The following is a 17,585-nucleotide window of genomic DNA, read 5'->3' as shown; positions in this document are numbered from 1 at the left end:
GATGGCTTCCTGTTGCATTCTCTGCAGGAAGTGTTTGACCGGGTCGCGACCGCGATACACATAGGGCTCGGAGGCAATATGGTCTCGCCACACCACAACATAGGAGTAACTCGAGGCCTCGTGGATTTGGAAAGGAATGGTAGAGGATGTTTCGGGGTTGGGCTCGCAGTTAGACAGAGGTTGAAGAAAGGCCTCGAAGTCTGCTACAATATAGGCAGGATGCTTCACCATAGCACTGTGCATGCGGAAGCACTCTACTGCACCAGGTTCGGGCAGGATAGTTCGTGCAGGCTTGTTGGTACCACAGTAGAGCATGTGGCGAGCTAGCTTCTCAGCAGCAATGTTGGGACCTCTGATGTGCCGGTAATCCTGCTGTTCTCGATTATGAAATGTAGACAAGCACCTGCGACACACCTCGACGTGGTGACTATCACTGCTCCGTTGGCTCGAAACAAGCCGAGAGAGGGAACGGATGAGGGTGTAGTGGTGATGGGTCTCGTCCTTGATGAGCAGAAGGTGAATTTCCTGCGCACCATCGTCGTCTACGTCGCTCACCCGGATGGGGTGGACCTCATGTTTGTTCTCGGTGAGACCGTAAACATTGATGGCTAATTGCAGGCCCAACAAGTCACGAGCACGAACCTCAAACTTGCCAATATGCGAGACTTCTACAGGGTAGGCAATCCCGGCCATTGCATCCTTCAGTTCCGACTCATACTGCGTGTAGTGGTTAACACGGTACGGGTGGTTTTTCCAGTGAACAGGGTGCAATGCTGCCAGCACCGACCAGAGGAAGCATTTGGTGTCTTTGTTCCGAATATTGAGAACAGCTTTTTTTGCTTTAACCTCGGATGGCAGGGAAATATAGCTAGACCCTGCCAGTGGCAGGAATTTGTTAAGTTTCAGACGAAGTTTGTGGGGCTCGCCACACAGCGAACCGCCCGAGCCTTCAGCCTGATGCTCCTCGTGCTTTGCCATAAGCTTCTCGACAAACTTGCCGTAGATGCTGTCGAGGTCAGTGACATCTGCCTGATGCAGTGTTTTTGCTTTTGTGGCATGGAAGAATTTATATATTTCATCAGACGGTTTCTTATACTTGCAGCATAGCACAGCATAGAATTTAGTGGAGTGTGTAGCCAATGCATCGTTGAGGATGGATATTATCTTAGCTCGCTCGCTCTCCAGAAAACTACGCACATCGCAGAAGCTGTCTGATGTTATGTTAAAATCTTCTAATAAATGCTCAAACGCAAATTGGTCTGCTTTCTTCGCCAGCTTGACGCGTTTGGCAGGTGGCGATGCATCGAGGGAGGTTACTTCTACCTTTCGCTTGGAAGGTTGCGGTAGAGATGTTCCAGTGCTCTTGCAAGTAAGCTGGTGTCGCTTGAAGTTGGCAATAGAAATATTTTTTCCACACTTAGAGCACAGTTTGGTCGCACATATTCGCTTTTCCGGCACACAAGTACGACAGTGCCTTTGAAAATGTTTACTTGACACGGCAGTTTGGCACGTAGGGCAATTTTTTACAGAACGCATAATGCAGAGATTTTTTGGGGGTATGTTATTTAATATCAAATGGTGTGCAATGCAAAATATAATTGTTCACTTTTTTTTTTAACTATTAACTATTCTCTATGACCTTACTTGGGTTTTTTTTCGTTAAATTATATGCTTCTAGCCTCCTATACAATACAATATACGTACAATATTGTCAAAAGCGTCATATTTGAGTAAGTCGCTTGTCACCTAAACACTACAGCTGACAGGTTGGTAAAATTTCACATCAAAGCAGATAATACGCCTCAGTCTTATTTATATATAATTTTACGGGTGTACAATATTGTCAAAAGCGTCATATTTGAGTAAGTCGCTTGTCACCTAAACACTACAGCTGACAGGTTGGTAAAATTTCACATCAAAGCAGATAATACGCCTCAGTCTTATTTATATATAATTTTACGGGCGTACAATATTTGTCAAAAGCGTCATATTTGAGTAAGTCGCTTGTCACCTAAACACTACAGCTGACAGGTTGGTAAAATCTGACATCAAAGCAGATAATACGCTTAAGTCTTATTTATATATAATTTTACGGGTGTACAATATTGTTAAGAGCGTCATATTTGAGCAAGTCGCTTGTCACCTAAACACTACAGCTGACAGGTTGGCAAAATCTGAAATCAAAGCAGATAATACGCCTCAGTCTTATTTATATATAATTTTACGGGTGTACAATATTGTCAAAAGCGTCATATTTGAGTAAGTCGCTTGTCACCTAAACACTACAGCTGACAGGTTGGCAAAATCTGAAATCAAAGCAGATAATACGCCTCAGTCTTATTTATATATAATTTTACGGACGTACAATATTGTCAAAAGCGTCATATTTGAGTAAGTCGCTTGTCACCTAAACACTACAGCTGACAGGTTGGTAAAATCTGAAATCAAAGCAGATAATACGCCTCAGTCTTATTTATATATAATTTTACGGGTGTACAATATTGTCAAAAGCGTCATATTTGAGTAAGTCGCTTGTCACCTAAACACTACAGCTGACAGGTTGGCAAAATCTGAAATCAAAGCAGATAATACGCCTCAGTCTTATTTATATATAATTTTACGGGTGTACAATTTTGTCAAAAGCGTCAGTTTCCGTAGAGCTTTCTTTTTCCATCTTCCCTCTATACAGAATCGACAGCTTCCCGATTTTCATCACGTAGTTCCTTTTTCATTCAATAGATGGCAGAGGTTGTATGATCTTTCAAATCTATGACGCGTATGTTTGCGCTGCTCAAGTTTTTTATACTATTTCAAGTGTGTTTTGTTTAGTAATTTCTCATGTAAACAAACCTTCATTTGTTACGTCTTGCAAACATGTTGCATAAAAATGTTGTAGAAGATTCTGCAATATGGATATTGTCACACATTCCTCTTATTTTATACTGTTGTAAATGGAAAAAATTATGTACGATAAAAAAAAATGCAAAATATCCTCCAATTTTAATTCAATCCACCTCTGAATCGAATTTTTACATATTCTCACGCCGGCACATATGTTCTATTTTGCTTCTTTTACTTGCCTTGCTTAATTAACTCTCGCTAATTAGCATTTTTTTGGAAGAAGTCAACTAGAACAACATATGGCGGTATGAGAAATATGCAAATTAAAGAATATTTTAGTAATATAAGGGCCCTAGCAATTAGCTTTGTCGACTAAGAGTACTCTTTTAAACGTCTTGAGCTAAATCGTATTACTACGCGAGGACGTTTAAAATGGTTGGGTGTTGAAAAAGTTTGACCTACTTTTTATTTCTATGTTTCGGGGAGTCAACATTATTTTTTACTCAGTCGTCATATAACATAAACACACGCAAACATTCACATGTGCTTTTTATTATTTTGTGTTCGGTAAGTACAAGTATATTCTTACATAAATTATTGTTTAATTTAATAAATTGTAAACTCGGAGCCTGCTATACTAACACTCCTTCTGCTTCTGAGCGATAATACTATTGAAAGCGAATGTTGCGTGCATACAGAAATAACACAGAAAAAAAGCGGATGGAAGCAATTTAAAATCAGTGGAGCAAGGTTAGTATTACGAGAACATAAAAACATGTGCTTTCATTGTTGTCCGAATTCGCGGCAAACGTGGAGTTGAAGGGGAGAGCAGAGAGGCGCGACAGATGCACGTTTGAACTCGCTGTGACCCTGCGCTTGGCAGTCATATTCTAACATTTACTAATTAAACAATGTAAAACTTTAACAGTTTATCGATAATACTGAATGTAGAAAAATTGTAAATAATAAAATAGCACGTTACATTTTTAATATAACTAGTAAATAGGTGGAAATCATTGTGACGTTTGTTTGGCGTCTACCTTCTGCTTCCACACTGTGCGCCTGCGCCCCAGAGCGCTGTGGGTGAAATTCGGGCTGACACCTGGCGGGAAAAGTAACAACCGTACTACAAGGGGACACAGCCTAAGTTGTACAATTAGGTACAAATTGTTGTACAATTATTTCCCCCAGTGTATTTTGTTTAATATTTTATTTCAAATTCACTGTCAGAAACTAGTGTTGCCAGTTCCTGGATGTAGGTTTACCTACTCTGTTGGTTGTCACTGTTAAGCTTCCAGTATTCGTACAGCATAAAAAGCCATAACCCCCCCCCCCTCTCAAAATATATACATTGTATACGCCAAGATGCTCAATAGCCTAGCAACACATCATGAAAAAACATGCCAAGAGGACCCAGTGGGTTTATAAGTCAGTGCTGCCAATTCCTATTTGTAGGTTAGCTTAGCCAGTGAAAGATCATATAGTGGAATTTTCTTCGGATGGGTAGGCAGCACCGACGAGGCTCAAATAATGATTCGAGCGTCAAATAATAATTCGAGCCTCAAATAATAATTCGAGCCTCGTGTTGCCAATTCCTATTTGTAGGTTAGCTTAGCCAGTGAAAGATCATATAGTGGAATTTTCTTCGGATGCGTTGCCAAATATAAACAGAGGGCAATAGGTCCCCCTCATAAAAAGCTACAGTAACACAGTGTCGCCAACTCTGTGCCCCCAACAGTGTTGGCAGACATAAAAAATACATGGGCCCCTCAGGCCCCTTTGAAAATTTACAGTGAACCCAGGTTGACAACACTGTCAGAAAATCCACGGCAGTGTTGTCAGACATAAACAGGGGGCCATAGACCCCCCTCATAAAAAACTACGACAACACAGAGTTTGCAACACTGGGCCCCCAACAGTGTTGGCAGACATAAAAAGCTACAGTAAAAGCCCACAGTGTTGCCAACTCTGTCAGAAAATCCACGGCAGTGTTGCCAGACATAAACAGAAAACCATAAACCCCCCCCTCATAAAAAACTACAGTAACACAGAGTTGGCAACTCTGTGCCCCCAACAGTGTTGCCAGACATAAAAAATACATGGGCCCCTCAGGTCCTTTGATGAAAATTTACAGTAAAAAAAACCCAGTAGGTTAACAACACTGTCAAAAAATCTACGGCAGTGTTGCCAGACATAAACAGGAGGGCAATAGGTCCCCCTCATAAAAAGCTACAGTGGGCCCACAGTGTTGCCAACTCTGCCCCCAACAGTGTTGCCAGACATAAAAAGTACATGGGCCCCTCAGGCCCTTTAATAAAAGTTTACAGTAAAAAACCTAGTAGGTTAACAACACTGTCAAAAAATCTACGGCAGTGTTGCCAGGCATAAAGAGTACATGGGCCCCTCAGGCCCTTTAATAAAAATTTACAGTAAAAAATCATCCTATCGTGTTTGATGCGATAGATGTTCTTGCCGGAGGAAATTTTGGCCTCTCCTATATTCTCGGGATTCATGTCAAACTGCAGTTTGCCGGAGATGGGGAATTGGTAATAATTCAAGTTGTTGTTGAATATGTAGAAAATCTTGCCCACATCCTCGTCGTACTGGGTCAGGATGCTATTCAAGTGTGTAATCAACAAACCGTTGAGTTTAGATAGGGAGGGTAACAGGTCCCAGCTCGCAGGTGGCGATGGTGCGCTTTGGGCGGATACCTCCATAGCCTGCTTCCTGAAGCCAAACAGGTTCATAGGCATTGTTATTTTATTTTATATTTAGCGATTCGATTTCGAGCCTCAAATAATAATTCGAGCCTCGTCAGTGCTGCCACTATTTGTAGGTTAGCTTAGCCTGTGAAAGATCATATAGTAGAATTTTTGTAGAGTGGGTAGGCAAATGTAAAAAAAGCCATAGACCCCCCTCATAAAAAGCTACAGTAACACAGTGTTGCCAACTCTGTCCTCAAATACATAAGGCTACAGTGGGCCCACAGGCCAACTCTGTCTACGGCAGTTGCCAGACAGGTGCATGGGCCCCTTAGGTCCTTTGATTACAGTGAACCCAACTCTGTCATACGGCAGTGTTGCCAGATGTAAACAGAGCAATAGACCCCTCATAAAAAGCTACAGTGGGCCCACAGGCCAACTCCTACGGCAGTGTTGCCAGATGTAAACAGGGCAGGACCCCTCAGGTCCTTTGATTACAGTGAACCCAACTGTCTACGGCAGTGTTGCCAGATGTAAACAGGGCAATAAACCCCCTTTATAAAAGGCTACAGTGGGCCCTCAGTGTTGCCAACTCTGTCTACGGCAGTGTTGCCAGACATAAAAAGCTACAGTGGGCCCACAGTGTTGCCAACTCTGCCCTCAAATACATCATAAAAAACTTCAAAATATCAGTTGGTGAAATTTTCGTGGGGTGAGTTGGCAACACTGAGCCCCACATGATGATTCGAGCCCCAAATGAGGGCGTTGAACCGGGCTTCATGTTCTACTCTTTACATTTTAATATTTTTTATATTAATATATATATTGTAATATTAATGTTTAGTTATGACTAGGGGGATGTGCTTCTGGTTAATATGTTAGTTATAACTTTATAGTAAACTATTATATTTATTGGTTTGGAGATTGCTAATTTTTGTAATTTTGTTATAATTTATTTGAAATTTTATTAAAAATTTAGTTTGGTTTTACTTGCTTACTTAATTATATGTTTTAATTGGTTTTATTTTGAAATTATGATTCTATTAGTATATTTATTTAATTAATTAAAGGAATTAGGCAAAATTTATTCTCGCCTGTTTATCAAAAACATCTTTTCATGATTTTTTATATGAAGTATAACCTGCCCAATGACATTTGTTTAATGGCCGCGGTATTTTGACCGTGCGAAGGTAGCATAATCATTAGTCTTTTAATTGGGGGCTAGAATGAATGGTTGGACAAGGAATAGACTGTCTTTAGTTAATTAATATATAATTTTACTTTAAAGTGAAAAGGCTTTATTTTTTTAAGGGGACGATAAGACCCTATAGATCTTTATATTATTTTAATGATGTTTTGATTAGTAATATAATTATGTATATTATTAAGTAGTATTTTGTTGGGGTGATGGGAAGATAATAATTAGCTCTTTTTTATTTAATATTCAATAATTTTTGTTATTTGGATCCATTTTTAGTGATTTAAAGAATAAGTTACCTTAGGGATAACAGCGTAATCTTTCTTGAGAGATCATATCGACAGGAGGGGTTGCGACCTCGATGTTGGATTAAGATATCATTTGGGGGTAGCATTTCAAATTTGATGGTCTGTTCGACCTTTAATTTCTTACATGATCTGAGTTCAAACCGGCGTGAGCCAGGTTGGTTTCTATCTCTTAATATTAAAAGTGTTTTAGTACGAAAGGACCAAATACTTATATTATATATATAATATTGATTAATATTAATTACTATTATGGCAGAAAAGTGCATTGAATTTAGAATTCAATAATGAAGATAAATTTCTTTTTATAGTAGATGATATTAGATTTATTTATTGGAGTTATCTCTTTTTTTTATTTTAGTTGTATGTGTTTTAATTAGAGTTGCTTTTTTTACTTTACTTGAGCGTAGGGTTTTAGGCTATATTCAAATTCGTAGGGGGCCTAATCGGGTTGGAATTTGTGGCATTTTTCAGCCTTTTGCTGATGCAGTTAAATTATTTACTAAGGAGCAAACACTACCTACTTTGAGAAACTATTATCCATATTATATATCTCCAGTTTTTAGTTTATTTTTGTCTTTGTTTGTTTGGGTTGTTTTTCCATATCACACCTTATTATTTAATTTTTATTTGGGGGTATTTTTCTTTTTATGTTGTATGAGAATAGGAGTATATAGAGTAATATCTGCTGGGTGGGCATCTAATTCTAATTATGCGTTACTTGGGGGTCTTCGAGCAGTTGCTGAAACTATTTCTTATGAGGTTAGATTAGTATTAATTTTATTATCTTTTATTTTTTTAATTGCTGGTTATAACTTACTTTTATTTAATATTTTTCAGGATTATTTATGGTTCATTTTTATTGCTTTACCGTTGGCGTTAGCCTGATTGAGTTCTTGTTTAGCTGAAACTAACCGGACTCCTTTTGATTTTGCTGAGGGGGAGTCTGAACTTGTTTCCGGGTTTAATGTTGAGTATAGCGCTGGTGGATTTGCTTTAATTTTTATATCTGAATATGCTAGTATTTTATTTATATGTGTTTTATTTAGAATTTTATTGTTGGGGGGATACCACTTTTCTTATTTTTTTTACTTAAGGGTTATTTTTTTAGGATTTATTTATATTTGAATTCGAGGGACATTACCACGATTTCGTTATGATAAACTTATATATTTAGCTTGAAAGAGTTTTCTTCCGGTTTCTTTAAATTATTTATTTTTTTTGTTGGTTTTAGGGGGTTGATTGTATCAATTTATATTTAGTTGCATAATAATTAGAATGTGAAGACTTCTAGAATATTTACATTTTATTTTATGTTTTCAAGACATACACTTAAAGTTTCAGTCAAGAAGTCATTTTTTTAAAATTTTATCTCATAATAGTAGGGTTGCTGGGGATATAATGAAATATATAAAATATATAATTGTTAATACTTGCCCAGTAGTAATATATGGAGTCTCTACGGGCCGGGCCCCAATTCAGGTTAATAAAATAAAGGTTGCAAATATTAATCAAAATAATACTTGATTTAATGGGTAAAATTGTAGTCCACGAAAATTTCTTTTATGATGTATTGGTATAATAAATAAAATTATAATAGATAATACTAGTGCTACTACTCCTCCAAGTTTATTTGGAATTGATCGTAGAATGGCATATGCAAATAGAAAGTATCACTCTGGTTGAATGTGTACTGGGGTTACTAGTGGATTTGCAGGGGTAAAGTTTTCAGGGTCTCCTAGGGTTGTTGGAAATATTAATGAGAGTTGTATTAGTCTTAAAATTATAAGTATAAATCCTAATATATCTTTTATTGAGAAGTATGGATGGAATGGAATTTTATCCATGTTGCTATTAATAGATAGTGGATTATTAGATCCGGTTTGATGCAAGAAAAGTAGATGAATTATGGATATTGCTATTAAAATAAATGGTAATAAAAAATGAAAGGCGAAGAATCGAGTTAGTGTAGCACTATCTACTGCAAATCCACCCCAAATTCATTGTACTAGCTTCAGTAAAAATCTAGGGGGGAAACTATAACGGGGCTGAGATCCATTTTGGGGAGCCTTGGCGCCGCCCCTTCGGGCAAGTCCGAACCCTTCTGGCTGTCAATTTAGAATATATGTAAATAAACAGGCTTTCTCTAACATTACATATGGATTTTGAGAATGACGTGATCCCATTACCTTTGCCGTAAATTGTCATACTTGAAATATCACTGTGTTCATTTTTCGATACGCAATGTTTGATTTCAAAATGGCTGCTAGTAGAACAACACAATACAAATTATGAGTTGCCATATTCCCCTGGGTGTTCAGTTCAACAAGGTGCGTTCAATCTTCTCAAGCTCGAGTAGCTACATTTTTATTTTCCAACCACAAGTGTGACGTATAGTAAGTATGTGGTATTTCTTTTCTCTCTTTTTCCCAATGTCTTACTCTATGCTTTTGCGCTTAAGTTGTTAGAATGATCAAGGACGACCAGCACCCTTTGTTGATCTAATGTTTATCATCAAGACCTTGGTTACTTCTGGCTGTCAATTCAGTACCAATCCTAAAAGAACACACATATACGCACAGAGATCTAGAGTAACATGGTAGAACATGTAATCAAGCTAATTACGGGGTGGTCCTTGTAAAACGAGATGTCCCAGAGGGAAAACATCTAGTGAGATAATTACATGAAACTCGCGTGTCTCATTTGGTTTGTAAATATACACCATAAGATGATATATGTTGTTTATAATGTGGGTTAGTCATACGTGACCTACAGTCCGTGTCAATATTGTCATCTTCTTAGGCGCTTCAAGAATGTGAGCAAAGGTGATTGTCGAACGTAGTGACCTAAAATTTGCAAGGTAATCTTCTCATGTATAGAGGCTTAATTTAAAAGAGCCTGTCAGTCTTGATTTCACTATTTGGAATGTTAATTCAAACATGAAACAAGATGTGGTTAGCACAGTGCGCTACCACGAGAGGGGCCTTCGGTTCAAATATCGGCATGGGTGTTCTCTGTGAGTGTCCCTTCTTCAGTTTCATCATATCATCACTTGCCCTTGTCGTCGCGATCAGCCAAAAGACAGAAAAGCGACGCTTTGTACCAAAAATCAAATCAAATGTAACAAGGTGTAGTAACACCACTTACGTATGGGGTTAAGACCCCTTATACGGTTATAGTGTTTCTGTTTGACATTAGTCTGACAGCGAGGTATTGAAGCAGAAAATGCCCTCCTTGAAAAAAAAAACTTTTATGGAAAATGATGGTACTTCATGGAATTCTTGTGAAAAGCCCTTCCACTTTTCTAGGAAAATATCTACACGAAAGGTAAAGCTTACCGAGTGTGTTCTTTTTAGGGTCAGCACGACGAACCCACAGTCGTCGTTGTAGGTTTCCGGCCGGGTTACGCTACTCATTCGTGGCTCCCCAACATCCTCATGATGACGGTGGCTAGCGGTCCAATACACAAGCCAAAATCTCAGAAGAAAGTTGTTGCGCTTTCCCAGGACAATCGTAACAAAGCATTATACCTTGTACCGCAGGGCCACAATGATTCAAGTGTTACTGTTACAGAACACCTTTATTGTAGGCAGGCCCTGATTTCCCAATAGGCCTCATAGGCCCAGGCCTAGAGCGACACTTGGGTAGGGGCGGGACGATTGTTTGTTTTAAATTTATAAGGAATACCTAATTCTCGGATTGTCTCCTTTTTCCTCCGGACACACGAATGGAATTACTTAATGTACTTGTATTGTAAATATAAGTTAACGAAGAATATTTATTAAGAGAGACAGGCTAGCAGGGCTCGGAACTAGTTTACTAATTTGTTGTTTTAATTACCGACGTTGCTGTTTCGAATGTACAGTTTGTGCTGAGCCGGGTCGGCGATTGCGACAAGTACGTGGAGCCTGCCGCTTGCTTTTGAAAGACAACACCCGCTTGGCTGCATTCCAGGAACGCCGTTCCTTGTTACTGCCGGCATTGGCCGCATATCAAAAGCATGTGATTGGCGTTGAATTGTTGAGAATTAAACTGTCGGCGCAAGCATTATTAAAGGGTTTCGCATTGTACTATTCTACTGTTAGTTGCTCGAGAATATTATTCAAGAAGTAGGTGGTGTGTCGTGTCTCGCGTGTGTCAGTGTCCGACGTGCGTTTGTTGGAGTAAGTTTAAAACATCATTACGGCTCATTATGAGTGATCAAAGAGTAGATGAAAAAGCAGGAAGCATTTCTGAAGAAGGATCCGAAAAACAGTTTTATATATATATATATATATATACAGAAATATAATCAGGAAAAAAGTGAGGAAAGTGACTTGATGAGCCCAGTGTGTGTTCTGTCCTATCACTTAAATGAAGTAAAAATAATAGTATTTTCTGAAAAACAAGGTAGATGTTAAAATGTAATTTATATCATATCTTTGTTGCATTTTTTGTTTATAACTAACATTTAATTAATACTGCATGCCGTTAATAGTAAAATAGTAGCCTATTACAGAAAATAATATTTTTTTTCATTCTTGATAAACGGTATGGGGGGCGGCAGAGCTTATTTGGCCTAGGGGCGGCAAAGAGTTACATCCGGTCCTGATTGTAGGTGTTTCTTCAATACCTACATAATGATATCAAAATAATAGTAATCTCTTAACTCAAATTGCTACATGATTTTCCAATGTCGTACTTAATATGTTATTTGATTGAATTTGATTTATTTTGCGTTATTTTACTTCGCTTTTGTGTCACTTTTGGCTAATTTGCGAAGATGGGAATGAGTGTTCATGTGAAGAAATTGATGAATGTACACTCACAAATATCCATGCCCAGGCCGGGATTAGAACCCGGGACACCTGGCGTCTTTGCGCGATGTGCTAACCACTCCGCCACGGCGGCCTGCTCTTACTATGTTATATAGCAGTAATTTTAATTAATTCCTGTCCACACAAATCCAACTGATTTTTTAATTATTTTTTTTTTAAATAGTCACACTTATGTATTCAGAAATAAGGTTTGGCGCCCCCGGAGGGCGGCGCCCTCACTGAAGAAAAATCCTCTAAATGAAGTCAAATACTCCACTTATTGGGGAAAATCTTACCAAAGTCTGCGGAAGGTATGATGAAATTTTCATTAAGGGTCTCCACCAAATGGCTAGTGTACATGTTCATGTATAGCTAAAGTGTAAATCACCAACCCTCAGACCTTCTGTAAACAAACCGTCTTACCGATTCGATGTATTTTTTTTTTTTTTATAAAATATTTATTGGTTGTGGACAAAATCCATGCACCAGTTAACAATTTATCAATTGGTATTATATACATGTATGCACATAATATTTACTCACAATTATTCCTTTCATAATAAATAGTTTCCAAATTTCATTACACTTTTACAGAATTATATTAGACTTATTAAGATATTTTGTAAGAATATAGATTACTGAGGATGAAGGTGAAGTCAGTAAACAAGGCAGTGTCAGTGGCGCTTGATGTCCACTCCTGTACAATTCCTGTAAAAATGGTTCTCTGTAAGTTTCATAAAGTTTGCATTGAAATATAATGTGGTTTGGAGTTGCAGTATATTCATTGCACAAACAAACTGGTGAAGTCACTAAATTCTTCTTGTACAGATGAGCTGCGGCGATAGTGTGATTTAACCTGCAGCGCATTATAGTTGTGAGGGAACTCCGGGAGAGTTGAATCTGTTTAAACCAACATTCCTTTGGAATTCTTTCTTGTATAGAATAGTAGGCCTTACCGCATTGAGTGCCAGTATTTGTCCACAAGTTTTGCCAGTCAGTAAATAGTATTTTTCTAGTGTGTGATTCCAAAAGTACGGACGGAATCTTTATTGAAAGCGGCCGTTGGATTGTTTGATTCGCTGCATATTTTGCCAAAGTATCTGCTATATTATTCCCTTCTATTAAAGAATGCCCAGGTGTCCAAATAAAGTTGATATCATATCCCAATCTCGTTAATTTCAGTGTGAGTATTCTTATGTTAACAATGTACCATTCCGTATGACATGACCATGATGCAAACTGTAAAGAATTTAGCACAGAGCCTGAATCGGTTGCAATTAGAATTGAATTTAACTTCTTCTTTTGTACATAAAGCAATGCCTGTCGTATTGCAAAAGCTTCTGCAGTGTATATTGACAGATACGATGGCAAAGGAAAAATTTTGAATTCTGCAGAATTATCACAGTAAAATGCTGCTCCTGTTTTTCCAGACGTTGATTTTGAAGCATCTGTATATATGTGATATTCACATTGTAATTTTGAATGTATGTAGTCTTGATATATATTATTTGAAATTGTAGGGATTGTCTTCCTGAAAACTCTACTTGGGTAGGCAGGAAAATGAATCCTCATGGGAGATATCATATTAAAGTAGTCTGTCATGAAGCATGGTGCATTAGGTAAACGAATAATATTAGTTTGAAATTTATTAATGTCCTTATAAGCGTAATGTCGTTAAACGTAACATTCTGAACTGTCATAACTTTGATTATTTCCTTTTGGCGTTGTTTATCAGGACAGTTTTTGTCAATTGCAGTGTGCTCCTGATTACAATGGAAACACTTGATCTTATTTGTGCAAGAGGACGATTCGTGATTCTCAAGATAGCGTTTGCATTTTAATTTACTTTTGCAATTAGCCCTGAAGTGCCCATAATAAAAACAATTAGTGCACTGTTTAATCAAGGGAATGTACCTATCAATATCAAACTTTTTGTAAAACAGTGTGACATATTGTGGTAAGGATTGCGAGTCGAATGTTACAATTACCGTTCGAGTTGGAACAGCAACGCGAGTACCCTCCTCGTACTTATACTTCACAATGCGTTTTACCTTTATTACTTTGGCTGTTGATGAATTTATATTTTGCAAAATTTCATCTTCACTTATTGACTGATGTACATCTTTCATAATTCCCATTCTTCGTACTCGGTGTGATGGAACAAAACCTTCCCAATTATTCTGTAACAGTAATGGATTCGAAAGGAAATCATTTGCATAATTAGATGTCGTAAATGTAAGTCTAGCTAGATTTTTCCCAAGGCTACCTATCTCTTTCAAACCTCTAATATTTTCTTTGCTGACTATTTGGCCTAATTTTAAAATGTGAAGTTGACCAATGTTTCCTTTGCCATTTCCACCTGAGGCATCCTGATGTTTAGATTTCACAAATATTTCATACGGACCTAAATGATTACTTCTGTACTTCAATACCTGTTGCTCATAAACTATTTTGGAACTTGATTTACTAATTTGTTGGGTGTAATCTATATTATTACACTGAGAATTCAACTTATTAACTTCTTCTACCGAAGTTATGATTTCCACGTTGTTGGAAAGTTCCATGGCACTAATGTCCGTGTCCATGTTGGATTCAGCTGGTTTTGTACCAGCAAATTTGGCTTTACGGCCTTTAGATTTTTTCATGAATTAATGTTCACATTGTCGCACATATATTTAGAACGACACTAATATTCAAACAGTAAACTATAAAGTCTCAAATTCTAACTTAGAACACAAAATTATCTTTGCAACAAATCACTTACACAATCACATCTGTAACCACAGACTCAATATCGATTCGATGTATCACTGAACACGGAGACCTTCCCGCACGCATAGAACTCGCCATGTTGAAAATGGCACTACTTCCTTGCTGTTCACATGATTATTTTTAGAAAATAACCAATGTTATAAAATATCATTATGTACACAACTCTCTAAGCTCATTGAAAGTTACAATGCGTATTCCTACAAAATGTTCACACTTATCTTGCTTTGCCATGTCACCAAGTTATTTTACGAAGTGCGCTATATTTGGCGGAACAAAAATCGTTATTAGGATGCTTGTCAAAGTTTCCAACCGCAATAAATTTACGAACTTTCTTTGTCTTGTTTTGATCATCATCATCACCAATATATTTAATGGACTTGCAGCATTGCATATGGCTGTTTAAGACCATTATATATTTTAGTTACATAAGATACAATTTACATAAAATCTACAAATAAATTTCAAATACACTCCTATCTATATCAAACATTAGAAATACATATACATTACCATGTTATATCATTTTGACTAAAAAAATGCAAGTAAAATATATTCAATTCGCATGCAAGAAAGAAGCCAAATTTATGGGAAATGATTACCGGTGCGAAGAGTTAACCATAAAGGTGAAGCAATAAGTACAAACGAAAGAGCATTGGGTTTAAAGTGAGACGTCATTTGCAGCAGCGTATCCCATACTACAAATTGGCCGTTGTTTTACCTTACGTAATGAATCCTGTAACAACACTGGATTTTCGTGTGGATTATTTTACTTCTATGAGTTTGCAATGCTTTCTGCATGCACGTGGTTTTGTTTAAAGAAGGTCTAAGGGTTGGTGATTTGAACTTTAGACAAATTCGAATATCGATTATTTCAAGCAAAATAAGAGCTTATGAAGTACAAAGTTTTTGAAGAACAATTTGTCTGATGGAGTCTGTGGTTACAGATGTGATTGTGTAAGGGAATTTTTGCAAAGATAATTTTGTGTTCTAAGTTAGAATTTGAGACTTTATAGTTTACTGTTTGAATATTAGTGTCGTTCTAAATATATGTGCGGCAATGTGAACATTAATTCATAAAAAAATCTAATGGCCGTAAAGCCAAATTTGCTGGTACAAAACCAGCTGAATCCAACATGGACACGGACATTAGTGTCATGGAAATTTCCAGCAACGTGGAAATCATAACTTGTGTAGAAGAAGTTAATAAGTTGAATTCTGAGTGTAATAATATAGATTACACCCAACAAATTAGTAAATCAAGTTCCAAAATAGTTTATGAGCAACAGGTATAGAAGTACAGAAGTAATCATTTAGGTCCGTATGAAATATTTGTGAAATCTAAACATCAGGATGCCTCAGGTGGAAATGGCAAAGGAAACATTGGTCAACTTCACATTTTAAAATTAGGCCAAATACTCAGCAAATAAAATATTAGAGGTTTGAAAGAGATAGATAGCCTTGGGAAAAATCTAGCTAGACTTACATTTACGACATCTAATTATGCAAATGATTTCCTTTCGAATCCATTACTGTTACAGAATAATTGGGAAGGTTATGTTCCATCACACCGAGTACGAAGAATGGGAATTATGAAAGATGTACATCAGTCAAAAAGTGAAGATGAAATTTTGCAAAATATAAATTCATCAACGGCCAAAGTAATCAAGGTAAAACGCATTGTGAAGTATAAGTACGAGGAGGATACTCGCGTTGCTGTTCCAACTCGAACGGTAATTGTAACATTCGACTCGCAATCCTTACCACAATATGTCACACTGTTTTACAAAAAAGTTTGATATAGATAGATACATTCCCTTGATTAAACGAACTAATTGTTTTTATTATGGGCACTTCAGGGCTAATTGCAAAAGTAAATTAAAATGCAAACGCTATATTGAGAATCACGAATCGTCCTCTTGCACAAATAAGATCAAGTGTTTCCATTGTAATCAGGAGCACACTGCAATTGACAAAAACTGTCCTGAAAAACAACGCCAAAAGGAAATAATAAAAAATTATGACAGTTCAGAATGTTACGTTTAACGAAGTTATGAAGAAAGTCCCAAAAATTAACAATATGTATGGATATGAACAGATATCTAACTACTGGCCATGTTCAGGTAATAGAAAAAAACAGTAATGCCATTTACATATGCTTCCATATCTAACAATTCGAGTAGCACCTCATATCATAATAATAAAATACAAGATCAATACAGTGTATCTAATAAAAGGCCATTGTACAGTTCAAAGAAAGCTGGAAAGTATTTGGAAGAGACTGAGTCTTCTCAAGGAAAACGCCAGAAACCTTCTCAAACATTGAAACCATTTGGACAAAATTAATATAAAAGGAGAATGACAAACCCTGATTACTCTTTGTCAGGATCTCGAAAAGACAATGCTCCGGATTTGTCGACAACATGCCAACAAAATAAATTACTTGTTCTTGCAGAGGCGGCTCAAGCTTTCCAGCCAAATCGGGCATAAGAACAAAATTCCTAAATAATTTTTCATTATTTATAGAACAATTATGTAGTCTAGCAGGGACTTCGACACTGAACCAGGACTAGACTTGCATTGCTACAAGTATTTAGCAATACTTATTTCAACAACCAGCATGCCAGACAAAGTCTTGAAAATATTACAATGGAATATACGAAGTTTAATTCCTCATAGACATAATTTACAACATGTTTTATCTTATTTTTCTGCAGGTTTCCTTCTTATACAAGAAACGTGGTTGAAAACTGACCCAACATTGAAGTTTAAAGGTTACAATTGGATAAGATATGATCGTTTAGATGGATATGGTGGTTCAGCTATAGGTATTAAAAGAAATATACATTATGCAATTATTTTGTTTCAAAATATAAACAGTCAAATTCAGATTACAGGTGTTCGGATTGCTGATACGTCTTACGTATCAATTTACTGCCCTCCCACAGTGCATCTCCCTGTTACAGTGTGGCAG

General features: G+C 37.0%; 1 pseudogene; it reads left to right on the top strand.

Annotated features, from left to right (window-relative positions):
- The window catches only part of LOC146003402 (NADH-ubiquinone oxidoreductase chain 1-like), an 89,849-nt pseudogene extending 72,694 nt beyond the window's left edge, over nt 1-17,155 (top strand).
- Nucleotides 17,156-17,585: the final 430 nt, after the last annotated feature.

Source organism: Lepisma saccharinum, chromosome 20 (assembly GCF_977018435.1).
Source record: "Lepisma saccharinum chromosome 20, izLepSacc3.1, whole genome shotgun sequence".
NCBI classification, from domain to species: domain Eukaryota; kingdom Metazoa; phylum Arthropoda; class Insecta; order Zygentoma; family Lepismatidae; genus Lepisma; species Lepisma saccharinum.
Note: the sequence above shows the minus strand (reverse complement) of the source record. Positions and strands in the feature narration are given on the sequence as shown.